The following is a 15000-nucleotide window of genomic DNA, read 5'->3' on the forward strand; positions in this document are numbered from 1 at the left end:
TCATGACGTGCACTTCACACTTCCTTCTTTATTAAGCTCACTTGTTTTAATTACATTTACAGCCTCATTTCAACAACTGTCTCTCCAGCTGAACTTGTATTGCAATGCATTACTACCTTAATGCTCTTCGCCTTACGTTTCAATACATTTTTTTATCTATTTATTAATTTATTTTTTTCTTTTTTAACAAGTTGGATCTATTCTTTCTGTATTTCCTGTTACTTTCTCTTACTCCTTCCTAATAAACGCATTAATGTCCTTTGGAAGCTTGAATTTGTAGTCAATGGCCCCTTTGGTGGGCTTGTTCCATATGAACAGGGTCCATCTTCTAAATAATAATAATAATATATCTATCTTTACTTCCACTTTAGCTAAAATAATGATCAGATATAGTTTCAGCCGCTGCTCACATTTACACTCATCAACTCTGATAACACATAACCTAGCATACTTTTCCGCAATAGTTTCTGTCCCTTATCTATTTATTAATTTATTATTATTATTATTTTTAATAAGTGAGACCTTTCTATATTTCCCTGTACCTCCTCTTACTTCTTCCTAATGAACATCCAGTTAATATTCAAAACTTAAATTTAAAAGTCAGTGGCCCCAGAAATGGTAGCTTGTTCTTATGAATAGGGTTTCTTGTGAATAATTTTAATAATAATAATAATCAAAATAATAATAATAATAATAATAATAATAATAACCAACATAATAATATAATAATAATAATAATAATAATAATTTAAACATATGAATTAGATTGGATTGGAATATAAAATGTACGGCAGAGGCCAAGCGCTTGGGCCTATGTGGTCATTCATCGCTGGAAACATTGTTAAGAATGAAATTTAACATTAAAATAAACACCTACACGATCCTAAATACACATACAACGTAGATTAATACATTCCAATAAATACGTTGACATAGACTAATACACTCCAGCAAATACACTCACACAAACTTGCTGTCAATCATGCAGGCATCCAGTGAAAATCAAAACAGATAAATATAAAAACGAAATCTTAGAAGCTACAGAAATGAGTAGATATACTTATGAATATTTTTTAAAATGACATTTTTATAATGGGCATCCATTCCAAATTCTTTCAAACAGACAATTCGGACTGAAGCATTTTGACTCCATTCCTCTGGGTCTTCTTATGTACCCCGATGTCCAATCACCCTCTGTCTTTTCCACCAACAGTCCCAAAAATATATCGGATCGTTTTCATGAAGACATTGACCCTTAATTTTAACAAAGTTCTTGCTGTTTTTTCTATATCTAGGACTAATAATTCTTGGAGGTCATTATCTTTATGATATTCACAGTCTTTTGTTTATATATTTTGACGGTCATCCCAATATATATATATACTAAACATATATATATAAGGTGGATACATACCTGGTTAAAATAAATTTCTGACTCACATCAGGGTCAGGTCTTTCAATTGAAAGGGAAAGATCCAAAAATTCTTTTAGACTTTAAACGCCATTTTTAAAACAAGGCCTGGGTTCGATTCAATTTCAAAATATGTCCCTGACTCCATTCTTATTCACCCCATACCTACCTACAGTCTCACCTTTCCATTCCTATCACGCAAAACGACGACCGTTCCATATTTCCAAAACTGAGCCAGGAACAGGTGCAGACTCTCCCAACAAGAGGCTCTGTTCCATTTTTGTTCCTTTCTCTTTCTCTATTCCTGGACTATATGTACCTTCCATTCCAAGTTCTTCTCCTGAAATACGCTATCTCATTCAGACATTGCTCGGACTGAAGCATTTTGTAATCCTTTGCCATTCCTCTGGGTCTTCCTGAAAATATATATGGTAGCTCCCACCCCAATGGCAAATGGATGTTACAGATAGCAAAACAATGTCCAATAAACCTCTGTCTTTTCCATTCCAGTACACAGTGCACTTTCACTTTTGTCCCACTGGGAACAAAGGGCGTTATCAATTATCATGACAATTCCTCTCGATTTGAGGGCAGCCATGAGACCACAGGTCCATTCAGAGCCTTAAATTTAAAAGTTTAGTTCTCTCTCTCTCTACTCTCATCTCTGGGAATCTCTCTCGTTAAAAGAAGAAGATATATATATATATATATATATATATATATATATATATATATATATATATATATATATATATATATATACATATACTTTATCACATACACGATTAGTTCTGCGCATTAATACAATTACTAAGAGGACCTCATTCAAACTGGATGGTATCTAGCGAAGGTATCTATTTAATAAAAATCACAAGCTTTCTGGCACAAACAGTCCTCATTCTCAAGTATTCGGATACTTGACAATGAGGACTGTTTGCCCTGAAAGCTTGTAACTTTATTGAATAAATGTCTCCGCTAGATACCAGCCAGTTTGAATGAGGTCCTGTTAGTAATATATATATATATATATATATATATATATATATATATATATATATATATATATATATATATATATATATATATATATATATATATATATATATATATATAAAATAAAATACGACTCTACCTAGAAACAACCCTGATCCCCCCCCTAAAAGACTATAAGATTAGGGAAGGTAGTAAGTTACCTCAGTGGAACGAACTCTGACATAGATTCAATAACAGAAGGATGAGGGAAAAATTATAGTAATAAAAAAGATAAATATATTTTTCCGCAGCTTCAATCCTCAGATCACCTCCCATCCAAAAACTGAATGGTTCCTGAATCGCGATAAGTAATCCTGACCAATTTCCTAACCCAGCCATCATGTTTGTATTTCCAAGACAACACACGTCAATATTTACCCTCCGAACCGCTCGTGTAAACGAGGCGCACGTTTCTCTCGAGCTCCGGAATTCGGAAATCTTCTCCCAAAACAAACCAAAGGAACAAATAGATGAAAATATCAAACTGTCAAGTATATATATATATATATATATATATATATATATATATATATATATATATATATATATATATATATATATATATATATATATATAATGTATAAAAAAGACAGAAATCCACGAAGGAAAAGAAGCAATGGAGTGTTGCAAGGCCTTTCGACTGAATGTCCTTTACTTACCTAAGTAAAGGACTAGAAGTCGAAAGGCCTTCCAACACTCCATTGTTTCTCTTTCCTTCGTGGATTTTTTCTTTATTTATATATTCATCACGTTCCATATTTTCGTGATTCTGTTATATATATTTATATATATATGTCATAGTACATTCGCGTTGCATACTATTATTACTTGTAAGTGAAAGCAACAGAAAGAAAATTTATAATATATATTTGTACTTTTCCACTACAATTTCTCTTTCTACCGCTTTCACTTACAAATATTATTATGCAACGCGGACGTACTGTGCTATGACTCTTTTCAACAGAAATGTAGTGAATATATACTGCATTACTTACACTGGAGAACACTTACCGGACAATACACGCATACATGCATATGGAAAAGCATATCATTATGCGGATGGTATGTATGCATATATATATATACATATATATATATATATATATATATATATATATATATATATATATATATATATATAATATAAAATTCATCGGGCAAAGTCAAGCAACAAACTCAGTGTAATGAAAAAGAAACATACCTAAGTTCGTTCTTCAATTTGGTTCCAAACCGCACCTGTGGAAGAGAAGGGTTTCTCCATTAATAAAAGACATCTATTAAACAAAGCAGGTTTTCTATTTATTGTAGAAATATAGAACAAGTAAACAAAAGCGTCGAAGTTTCTTCGGAGCAATCGAGTTTTCTGTACAGCCGCTACAGCGTATAATCCAGGCCGCCGAAAATAGATCTATCTTTCGGTGGTCTCGGTATAATGCTGTATGAGCCGCGACCCATGAAATTTTAATCAATGCCCGTTGGTGACCTGCCCAATATCGTTGCCAGAGGCACGATTGTGGCTAAACTCAACCTTAAATAAAATAAAAACTATTGAGGCTAGAGGGCTGCAATTTGGGATGTTCGATGATTGGAGGGTGGATGATCAACATACCAATTTGCAGCCCTCTAGCCTCAGTAGTTTTCAAGATCTGAGGGTGGAGAGAAAAAGTGCGGACGGACAGACAAAGCCGGCACAATAGTTTTCTTTTACAGAAAACTAAAACTAAAAATGACCTCGTAAGGAATGGCAGCATAGTTCAGGAAACTTGCACGTCAGATCTGATGCTGTGAATACGTATTTACATTTGGTTTACAATAAACAAAAAGATAAATTTGTATTATTAGTCATGGAGGAAGAAGAGTTTTGCGAAAGATTAAAAAGGAAGTTTATAAGAATTCGCCGCTTGGTTATAAAGAGTAAAAATCTTCAAACAAACATTTGGCAAGACACCGCCCCCTGCCCTTTGCGCGCTCTCTCTCTCTTTCTCTCTCATTAAAAGTAATAAAACATTTCTCTCTCTCTCGCTCTTTCTCTCATTAAGAATAATAAAACCATTTCTCTCTCTCTCCCATTAAAAGTAATAAAACCATTTCTCTCTCTCCATTTCTAAAACCTCTCTCTCTCTCTCTCTCTCTCTCTCTCTCTCTCTCTCTCTCTCTCTCTTTCTCCTACAGGTGCTACTTCGGTCACTGTCTCCTTAAAACTAAAGAGAAGGCCTCCACCTTTTATCAGGTTACCCTGTAACACCCGTCAGACCACCTCTTCCCTTACGCACTGTGCGACTGAATGGTTCCGTCGCAGTTTCCCTCCCTACACCTCCTAGCTTCAGAATTCTCTTCCTGCCTTTGTTTTTCTGACTTGTACCCTTCCAAAATCAGACTGCAGAGTTATGAGCCTTCGGAGAATTGAAGACCAGAGACTAGTGCAAACGTTGTCAGGTTAAAACCTCTGAATTAAAAATATAGTGACATATTTTTATGCTAATAATATGGCATTATTTTTTTAAAAGCGATACGCCGTTCCAAAAACAGCACCTGAACGCATTTCACATCCAGGATTTGCTGTGGCAATGTATGTTCACTTATTAGGTGTCAAAATGTTGTCAGAATATATCAGGCTTTCGTTTTCGTTAAGGCGCGATGGATATTCTGAAACCTCGACAAGCTAACAAGTTATACTTTACACTAGGTATCGTTAGTTATATTTTTACATTAGTTATATTCTACACAAGTATTATTTTACACTAGTTATATTTTACACTAGTTATATTTTACACTAGTTTATTTTACACAAGTATTATTTTACACTAGTTATATTTTACATTAGTTATATTTTACATTAGTTATAATTTAAACTAGTTATACTCTACACTAGTTATATTTTACACAGTTACATTTTACAAGTTATATTTTACACAACTTATATTTTACAATAGTTATATTTTACACAACTTATATTTTATACAAGTTATATTTTACACTAGTTATATTCTACACACTTATACTCTACACAAGTTATATTTTATATCAGTTATATTCTATACTAGCTATACTATACACAAGTCATATTTCACACTACTTATATTTTACACAAGGAGTTTGGCATTATAGAGGGATGCATTTTATCCAACATGCCCAAGACGCCACCTGTGAGAAGACGGTGAGAAGGAACAGAAATTAAAAAAAGAGGATAAATAAAAGAAACATTGCACAAGAGCAAGATTACCCCCCACCCCGCCCCCCCCCCCACCTCGAGTCCTGAGTTACGCAAAGTTGCACAACCTTGTCTTATATCTCATTTGAATAATTTTCTAAAATTATTATTTTCCCCAGGCTCAGTGACCATCCATCCCAGAAGACTGAAGAAGAGAATAGGATATAGAATTTAGGGCTGGGAAGGGTCCAGCGCTGAAACTGAAATTGACAGTTAGAAGGTCATTCAGTGCTGAAACTGAAATTGACAGTTAGAAGGTCTGAAAGGTGTAAATGAAAGGGCTTGCAGCTAGGGGCCGATGGCACGCTGCAAAGAATCTTAAGTAATGCTTACAGTGCATCGTGTTGAGTGTACTGTAGGCAACACCCCGCAATACAGGGCTAATCTCCAGGGACGCCATAAGGTTTAAGCTATCAATCAATCCCCACCTCGAGAGGCTTTGGATTCTACTCATTTTTCTTGATCGCCATTCGGAGAAGTCTTGTAGTAATTATTCATTACTATCTATCTATTGTCAATTATAACTTTCCATCATTCTCATAAAAAATCATATAAAAATTAATAAACCTATTTTATGTAAATTTCATTTGACATCAGATTAATATCTGAAGATAAAGTGCTAACAAGTTTCATATATCATGATAAAAGTGGACTGGAAACGTGCTAAGGTAATAAAAATATATGGATATGAAAATCTTTACAATCACGAAAAATACACAAAGAATTCATTAACAAAATACAGACCTGTAACACACAGGTTAATACATTTTCATGTATTTATCTATTTATTAATTTATTTTTTCTTTTTTGATAAGTGGGGTCTCTTCTTTCTGTAATTCCCTTTACTTCCTCTTACTTCTTCCTGATGGACACCTTAATATTCTTTGGAAGCTTGAATTTCAAGTCAGTGGCCCCTTTGGTGGGCTTGTTCCATATGAATAGGTTTCATCTACTTAATAATAATAATAATAATAATAATAATAATTAATAATAATAATAATAATAATAATAATAATAATAATACACCATATTATCTGGAAGCTTGAATTTCAAGTCAATGGCCCCTTTGGTGGGCTTGTTCTATATGAACAGAGTTCATCTTCTGAATAATAATAATAATAATAATAATAATAATAATAATAATAATAATAATAATAATAATAATAATAATAATAATGATAATAATAATACACCATATTCTTTAAAAACTTGAATTTCAGGTCAATGACCCCTTTGGTGGGCTTGTTCCATATGAATAAGTTTCATCTACTGGAATAATTAATAATAATAATAATAATAATAATAATAATAATAATAATAATAATAAAATAATAACAATAATAAGCACCAATATCAGCAAAAGAGAGAACAGGAAGTAGCCATCTCGAAATCCAGACTTAAAAACGCCGGGAAAGAGAGAAAGAGAGAAAAGAAAGAGAAAAAGAAGAAATGAAAAAATGTCCAGCGTCTCGCAGCAGACATTGAAGAGGCGTACCGCTCCTCACATCTTGCCTTAGGGATTTTTACTTTCTCCTCTGAGAAAATGAAGAGAGAAAGTCGGCTGACAAAAAATGTACCTTCGTAAATATGGCATTTGTATTCATATTTTTCTCTCTCTCTCTCTCTCTCTCTCTCTCTCTCTCTCTCTCTCTCTCTCTCACAACGGCCTTCAAAAATGTTATTTAAAAAAAAATTATGAGAATGAACCCAAAGACGTGGTCAAAAAAAAAAAAAAAAATACTTCATTGCGCCTCAATGGAATTAGAAGATCGGATAGGGACAAATATGTGGGTTCGTGCTCGCTCTGATGAATGAGAGAGAGAGAGAGAGAGAGAGAGAGAGAGAGAGAGAGAGAGAGAGAGAGAGAGAGAGAGAGAGAGAATTCTGATTGCCGACTCGGGAATATTACCGCTGATTGCTACTGGATCATAAATGTAATTACGATAATTTTTTTGTACCGGGTCCATATTCCATTTGCGCGCGTGTGTTTGTTTTGTGTGTGTGTGTGTGTGTGTGTGCAAACTTTATATGGCCCTTTACCTATTTAGCTGGATATCAAACTACAGCCAAAATTTAGTAGCAACTGGAACACTAGTTTTTCCAGCTTTTCCAGTGTCTTGTCTATCCAACACCCATTTAACCTTCCTTTCCAGTTTTCCTTGCTCTCTCGAACCGGGTCTTTTCTCCTAATTCCCCTTCCCCCTTCGTGCCTCTCTTTCTCCTTTCTATTCCTGGCTCCATTTCCAGTGCCCCTGTTCCCTCTTCCAACCTTTTTTTTTTTTTTTTTTTTGTACAGTTATAAATTCTTTCCCCCTTTCGTAATAATGCAAACGCCACGAGTTTACGGCGCTTTCCTACGCTGTTCTCAGCGGTTTTCCCCCCTTTTTTGAAATCGCATTTTTCCAGTACTTTCTCTTTCCTTTTTCTATGTCTTATTAATTTCCGCCGTTATTTTCACTGGTTCCAGTTCGCTTGAGGCTTTCATTTCGTCGTTTCTCTGTTCGTATCCATATAAACAAGCAATCGAGTTTTCTGTACTGTCGCTAAAATGTATAATCAAGGCTACCGAAAATAGATCTATCTGTCGGTGGTCTCGGTATAATGCTGGATGAGCCGCGGCCCATGAACTTTAACCACGGCCCGGTGGTGGCCTGTCCTATATCGTTGCCAGATGCACGACTATGGCTAACTTTAATCTTAAATTAAATAAAAACTACTGAGGCTAGAGGGCTGCAATTTGGTATGTTTGATGATTGGAGGGTGGATGATCAACATACCAATTTGCAGCCCTCTAGCCTCGATAGTTTTTAAGATCTGAGGGCGGACAGACAAAGCCGGCGCAATAGTTTTCTTTTACAGAAAACCAGCCATGAATTTTGTGACCATGCTGTCTTAATGTCTGTCTGTCTGTTTGTGCTCTTCCATCTAGCCCACATCCTTCTACCCCTTTTGCGCGCGCGCACACAAACACATACATACACACACGAACACACGCGCACAGTCAGCAGACGAAACTGGAAACTTGCGAAATGCCCAATTTTTAGGAGATCGAAAACCCAACGGGAGTTTTCTTATACTTTGGAGAAAAAGATGTCCTCATTTCTTGGGAAATGAAATTGTACTTATAAAAAAAAAACCTTCTGAATAAAGGAACACTGTTCCCAGCCATGCGCAAAGCATTTATTAACCTGAGTACAATATGGTGCACATCCTCTCTTGTGGAGATTGTGATGAAAATTATGAAAATAAAACTAAAATAAGTGAAAAACAGAAAGGCGACTCTAAACATTTCGTCTCACAGGGAAGTTTAAATTACGCCAGAACTATCAAGAGCCTCTTGTGAAAACACTTGGTTTATTTAACCCCGAGAGCCTCTTGGGCTACAGTCGAAAACCCAAGAATTGTGGGAAGCAGAGAAACTCGGGTGTATACGCAGTGCTGGACTGTTCTCTAAGTAGTTAGTCCGGAGGAACTCATATTGTTTATACTGAATCGATTCCAGAGAAAATAGATGGCGTTTAATGAGAATCCCAATCACATTCAGTCAGAGTTGATGGCACTCAAACCCAGTCACATTCTGTCACAGTTGATGGCACTCAGTGCCAGTCACATTCAGTCAGAGTTGATGGCACTCAGTCCCAGTCACATTCAGTCAGAGTTCATGGCACTCAGTCCCAGTCACATTCAGTCAGAGTTGATGGCACTCAGTCCCAGTCACATCCAGTCAGAGTTGATGGCACTCAGTCCCAATCACACCCAGTCAGAGTTAATAGTACCCAGTCCCAGTCATATCCAGCCAGATTCGATGGCAATCAGTCCCAGTCACATTCAGTCGGAGTTAATGGCACTCTGTCCCAGTCCCAGTCCATTCAATCCCAATCACATCCAGTCAGAGTTAATAGCACTCAGTCCCAGTCACATCCAGTCAGAGTTGATGGCAATCAGCCCCAGTCACAAGCAGCTGAATAAACCGAATTCCTCATAGCAGAATAAACCAGTCTGAAGCAGACCAGGAATAATTCCAGTCATATAAAAGTAAACTGGAATGTAAATCACCACCAATCAAATAAAAACATGCAGAAATCGAATCAAATCCCATTACAACAGACATTCCTGCTGTTACGGGAGAGAAAGACTGTGCTGGCATAAGGCCAGCTTAAAATCTACAGCAACAGAAGCATTACAGTGGATCAGACGAAATAAAAAAAGGTGCATCAAAGTACATTAAGTGAACATTAAACTGCTTCCCGTCCATATGAGTGAGGTTAAGTCCCACATCCAGCGTTTAATTACGACTCAGAATGCAAAGGACAAGTGTCACTGAACCCAAGGTCGCCCCAATCAAATTAAAATGAAACTGGACCCGGATCGATTCTTTGGCTGGTCCGCTGGTCTAGTGGTTAGTGTCGTGGCATGCCGCTCAGATGTCACGGGGCGTTCGCGTCTCCCCCAGGGCGATGGAAAATCACTGGCTCTGTTAATGCTGCAGTGTGGGGTCTGCGGTGGGTGGTTGAAGCCAATATTCTTTGGAAGCTTAAAGAATTTCAAGTCAGTGGACCCCTTTGGTGGGCTTGTTCCATGTGAATAGGTTTCATCTACTGAAAGAATAATAATAATAATAATAATAATAATAATAATAATAATAATAATAATAATAATAATAATAATTTAGCTGAATATGTGGACTGTGATTCAGGTCCAGTCAAAACAGATTTAGCAGAATATAGATCTCGCCAAACCGGAGTAGACAATGTGGGATCGTTCTTAGGTAGTGACCCCCAAGGGTTTATCATTAACCTGGTATGTATCCGCCTCAGCGGTGTGTTTAGTACAAGCCCGTTGGGGATGACCGTAAAAACATAAACAAAGGACTGTAAATATCATAAAGATAATGACCCCCAAGAAATATTAGTCCTAGATAACGACCCCCGAACGTTGTTGGGGGTCCCTATCTAGGAAAGATCTCGCTAAAATAAATTTTTTGGATTTCAAGCCTCAGATAATGACAGCAGTCGTCTCGAGTTCTGAATGAAATCTAATCAGAGTATTTGACGTGGACTCCAAATTCTTTCAAGGAACAGTAAACGAAGTTAAAAGCAGGCTACTACACGGAACTTAAGCCCTGTTCATTCCATCAGACCGGGAACTATTCGGTATCTGTCGCATCAAGGTAAACTGCGTTTCACCTGAATAATATTACTAGTCCTATATAGGCTGAGTGCAAACTGAATCATGTCCAGCCAAAGTAGATTGACAAAAATTCGGAAAATGACAAGTCCAAGTTTTAGTTTTCTGCAAAAGGAAACTATTGTGCCGGCTTTGTCCGTCCGCACTTTTTCTGTCCACCCTCAGATCTTAAAAACTGCTGAGGCTAGAGGGCTGCAGATTGGTATGTTGATCATCCACCCTCCAATCATCAAACATACCAAATTGCAGCCCTCTAGCCTCAGTACTTTTTATTTTATTTAAGGTTAAAGGTAGCCATAATTGTGCATCTGGCAACGATATAGGACAGGCCACCACCGGGCCGTAGTTAAAGCTTCATGGGCCGCAGCTCATACAGCATTATACCGAGACCACCGAAAGATTGATCTATCTCCGGTGGCCGTGATTATGTGCTGTTTTACTTGTTTCTAGAAAAAAAACAAAAGTAAACTAATTCAGACTACGCCCTGTCAAAAGAATCGAATATAGGTCTAGCAACAGCGATTCGAATATGGTAACCCTCCAGCCACCGTGAAGTTTAATTCCCGAGATGTAACCGAGTACTGGGACCTTTCCCTGAAAAAAGCGAGACGCCACATCTTAAAAACTAACCACAGAATTTTCTTGAAAATAATCTCATTAGGTTTCCCACACACAAATTAATCAGGAGGCCCCAAACCTAATCTAACGTAACCTAACCTAACCCAACTTAACCTGACCTAACCTAACCTAACCCAACTTAACCTGACCTAACCTAACCTAAACCAACTTAACCTGACCTAACCTAACCTAACCTAGGAAAAAAAAAAAAAACCGGGGCTAGTGCAATACTAGCATACATCTCAGGAATTTGCATACCGGAAGCCCTTTCTCATATCTATTAGTGCGAACACTTTGATCTCCAAGGATGGATAACAGTGAATTGAATAATTACTGAAATGTCCATTGACATATAAATTTTCACTGTTACTTTAGCAACCGTGTGGATATTGCCGATCATCATCATTATCATTTGTCTCTACTTTGTATATTCCATGTATATGAACCTGAGCTGAAATAAAGGATATAATTATTATTATTATTATATTCATTTACGAGAGGAATGGCAGACTAGAAATGTGTAAAAACAATAATTTAGTCCAACTGTTTATTATCACTGAATGATTAACTTAAAATATACAAACATTTCTCGTGTGGGAAATTTTATATATACATATATATATATATATATATATATATATATATATATATATATATATATATATATATATATATATATATATATATTATGTATATGAACGGAGGTACAGTAAAAGAAATGAAAGAGGTTGCACCTAGGGGCCTAAGGGAGGGACGCTACAAAGGCTCTTAAGCAATGCCTACAGTGCACCACTTGAGGTGCACTGATGGCAAAGGAGTGGAAAAAAAAGTTTTCTGTACAGCGTATAATCAAGGCCACCGAAAACAGATCTATCTTTCGGTGACCTCGGTATAATGCTGTATGAGCAGCGGCCCATGAAACTTTAACCACGGCCCGGTGGTGGCCTATCCTATATCGTTGCCAGGAGCACAATCATGGCTAACTTTAACCTTAAATAAAATAAAAACTACTGAGGTTAAAGGGCTGCAATTTGGTATGTTTGATGACTGGAGGGTGGATGACCAACATACCAATTTGCAGCCTTCTAGCCTCAGTGGTTTTTAAGCTCTGAGGTCGGACAGACAGACAAAGAGCCATCTAAACAGTTTTCTTTTACAGAAAACTAAAAACGAATGCTCTAAAAATATCCCCCACATACTAAGAGAGCGTAAGAACGGCTGATGAGAACTATTTCCGAGAATCTAAGAGCGCTCGAGGGGGTCAAGGCCTTTAGCCTAAGAAGACTCCAGTTCTCGTCGTGGGAAAGTCTCCGAATGAAGAGTTGGGGGGGGGGATGAGATTTTTCTGTCGCTACGCACTTTAGGTAAAAGGATACTAAAGTTTAACCATAATCTAACGTCAGGTTCGGTATCTAACTCCGTCTCATTTCCTGTCAAGGTTTAATCCATCGTGGTTATTCATGAGGGAGTAAAAAAAAAAAAAAAAAAAAAAAGGAAAATATGCGCCGAAGAATCGAGTTTTCTGTACAGCGTATAATGCTGTATGAAACTCTCAGCCGCTGTCCATGAAACCTTCACCCACGGCTCAGTGGTGGCCTATATTGTTGGCATCTATAGCCATACCAGACGCATGATCAAGGCTAAATTTAACCTTAAATAGAATAAAAACTACTGAGGCTAGAAGGCTGCAATTTGCTGTTTGATGACTGCAGGATGGATAATCAACATACCAATTTGCAGCCCTCTAGCCTCAGTAGTTTTCAAGATCTGAGGGCTGACAAAAAAAACTAAAAAAACAAAAAAAGACTAAAACTAAAAAGGTTCACAAATATTTCCAACGAATTCATCGTCGCCTCAAAACTTTCTCAATCCACCTCACTCGACGCCACGTCCATCTGGGCATCACCAATCTCTTCTCTCACCCTTCAGGGGTAAATCCACCTACGCAACCTTTTCCCGAATACAGAACACTTCTCTTAGGGGTCCTTTCAGACGTAACAATTTGTTTAAAAGTGCCCTGTGGCTCTCGTACGACCGAACAAAAGAAGGAAAAATAATATCTTGTATTTCATTAATAAGAGAAACCTTGAGAGAGAGCCAGGACTAGTGTTATCCACTGTACATATACGTAAAAGCTTTCGTGTCTAGCACGTTACGTAGCAGGGGAAAGGTTTCATATCCAGTATATTAAAAATAGAAAGGGGGTCTTGCGGCTAGGACGTTCTCCAATAGACGATACATCTGCCCAGAACCTTCCAATATATACATATTCAGAACAGGAGCTGCCTTATACCAAGTCGGTTGCCCTTTATGGAAAAGAGCTTGGCTTAGTTTATCTTCCAGTATCAAAAACACTCTTTTCCGGCTGACATGCTGTCAGGTACACAAAGGCCTGATGTCTAGCATATCTTCAGGAACACAAAAAATGACTGTTTTCGAGCGCATCTGGCATCATAAATTTGGGGAGAGCGGTGTCTGTGTGTGACCCCAGTCCATAGTGGATTGACCTCAACAATGATTTAAGCACAAGTTGGCGGGTCAACAGCTGTGGGTTGCAGCCGAAACAGAGGACGTGGGAGTAGCTACACATGTATGTGTCTGCAAACGCGCGTGTCTGTGTATCAATGTATGGACCAGAGGAAAACATTTTTCGACAGCAGAGACTCAAAAGAAAATATCGTCGACAGAGATTGCAATTCCTTAAACAACTGAATCAAAGACACTCTGAGCAGTGCTTGGAATTAGAGTGTCATCTCTTCGGGCATGAGTTTGTTATTTCTAGACAATCCATGTGGCAAGAGACACCAAGCACACACACACACACACACACACACTTAGTGGCCATAGAACAGCTACACTAGAGCGTCAGCACTGAGTACATCCTCCTGGGATCAATATCTGAAGAACACCAGTGCTTGAGAGAGAGAGAGAGAGAGAGAGAGAGAGAGAGAGAGAGAGAGAGAGAGAGAGAGGAGAGAGAGAGCTTCTGTTTTAAGTGGAGGCACACAAACACGAAGGCACAGCCGGGATTATCAACAGGATTAAAGCGTTGGAATCGTCTCCTAATGAGCACGATGAAAGCAAGCAAAGCAAAGCAAGGAAAGGAAAAACAAATTTACTGGAGGAGGGAAGAGCAACAACGGAGGGGAGATTGTTTTCGTCCATCTGCTGCTTTCTCTGACTGGGACAACTCCGAGGAACAACACAACAGTTCGTTACCATTGTCGCCCTTAAGATTGCAGGAGTCAAAACGTATCCACAGTTATCATTTGATTCACGTGCTTGCATATAAATCTCATTAGCTGTCCGTGTCCACTCAATCTCTTACATAATTCTGTGATTTCTTGAAGTTCAGGCGCCTTCGTTTCAAAGACTTAAGTTCCATCTAAGTCTGTGGTTCTCAACCAGAGGGGATTTACCCCAACTAGTGGGGAATTTCAGAGATTCAGGGATGGGAAGATTTTTAGTATTATATGCATATTATCTGGAATGCAGATAATTCAATTCTGGAAATAGGAGGGGGGAAGGGGGTGAGATTCTG

The 15000-nt window shown here is 37.6% G+C and overlaps 2 protein-coding genes across 2 annotated transcripts in view; one reads left to right on the forward strand and one right to left on the reverse strand.

Moving 5' to 3' along the window:
• Positions 1-3668, reverse strand: part of LOC136853176 (CDAN1-interacting nuclease 1) — a 218107-nt gene extending 214439 nt beyond the window's left edge. Inside the window, exon 1 of the mRNA XM_067128512.1 lies at positions 3645-3668. The gene's annotated coding sequence lies outside the window, so the exon portion shown is untranslated. The remainder of the gene's footprint in view (positions 1-3644) is intronic.
• The window catches only part of LOC136853178 (uncharacterized), a 551704-nt gene that overhangs the window by 177532 nt on the left and 359172 nt on the right, over positions 1-15000 (forward strand). The gene's annotated exons all lie outside the window — the stretch shown is intronic.

The sequence above is a fragment of the Macrobrachium rosenbergii genome, chromosome 26 (assembly GCF_040412425.1).
Source record: "Macrobrachium rosenbergii isolate ZJJX-2024 chromosome 26, ASM4041242v1, whole genome shotgun sequence".
NCBI classification, from domain to species: Eukaryota; Metazoa; Arthropoda; class Malacostraca; order Decapoda; family Palaemonidae; genus Macrobrachium; species Macrobrachium rosenbergii.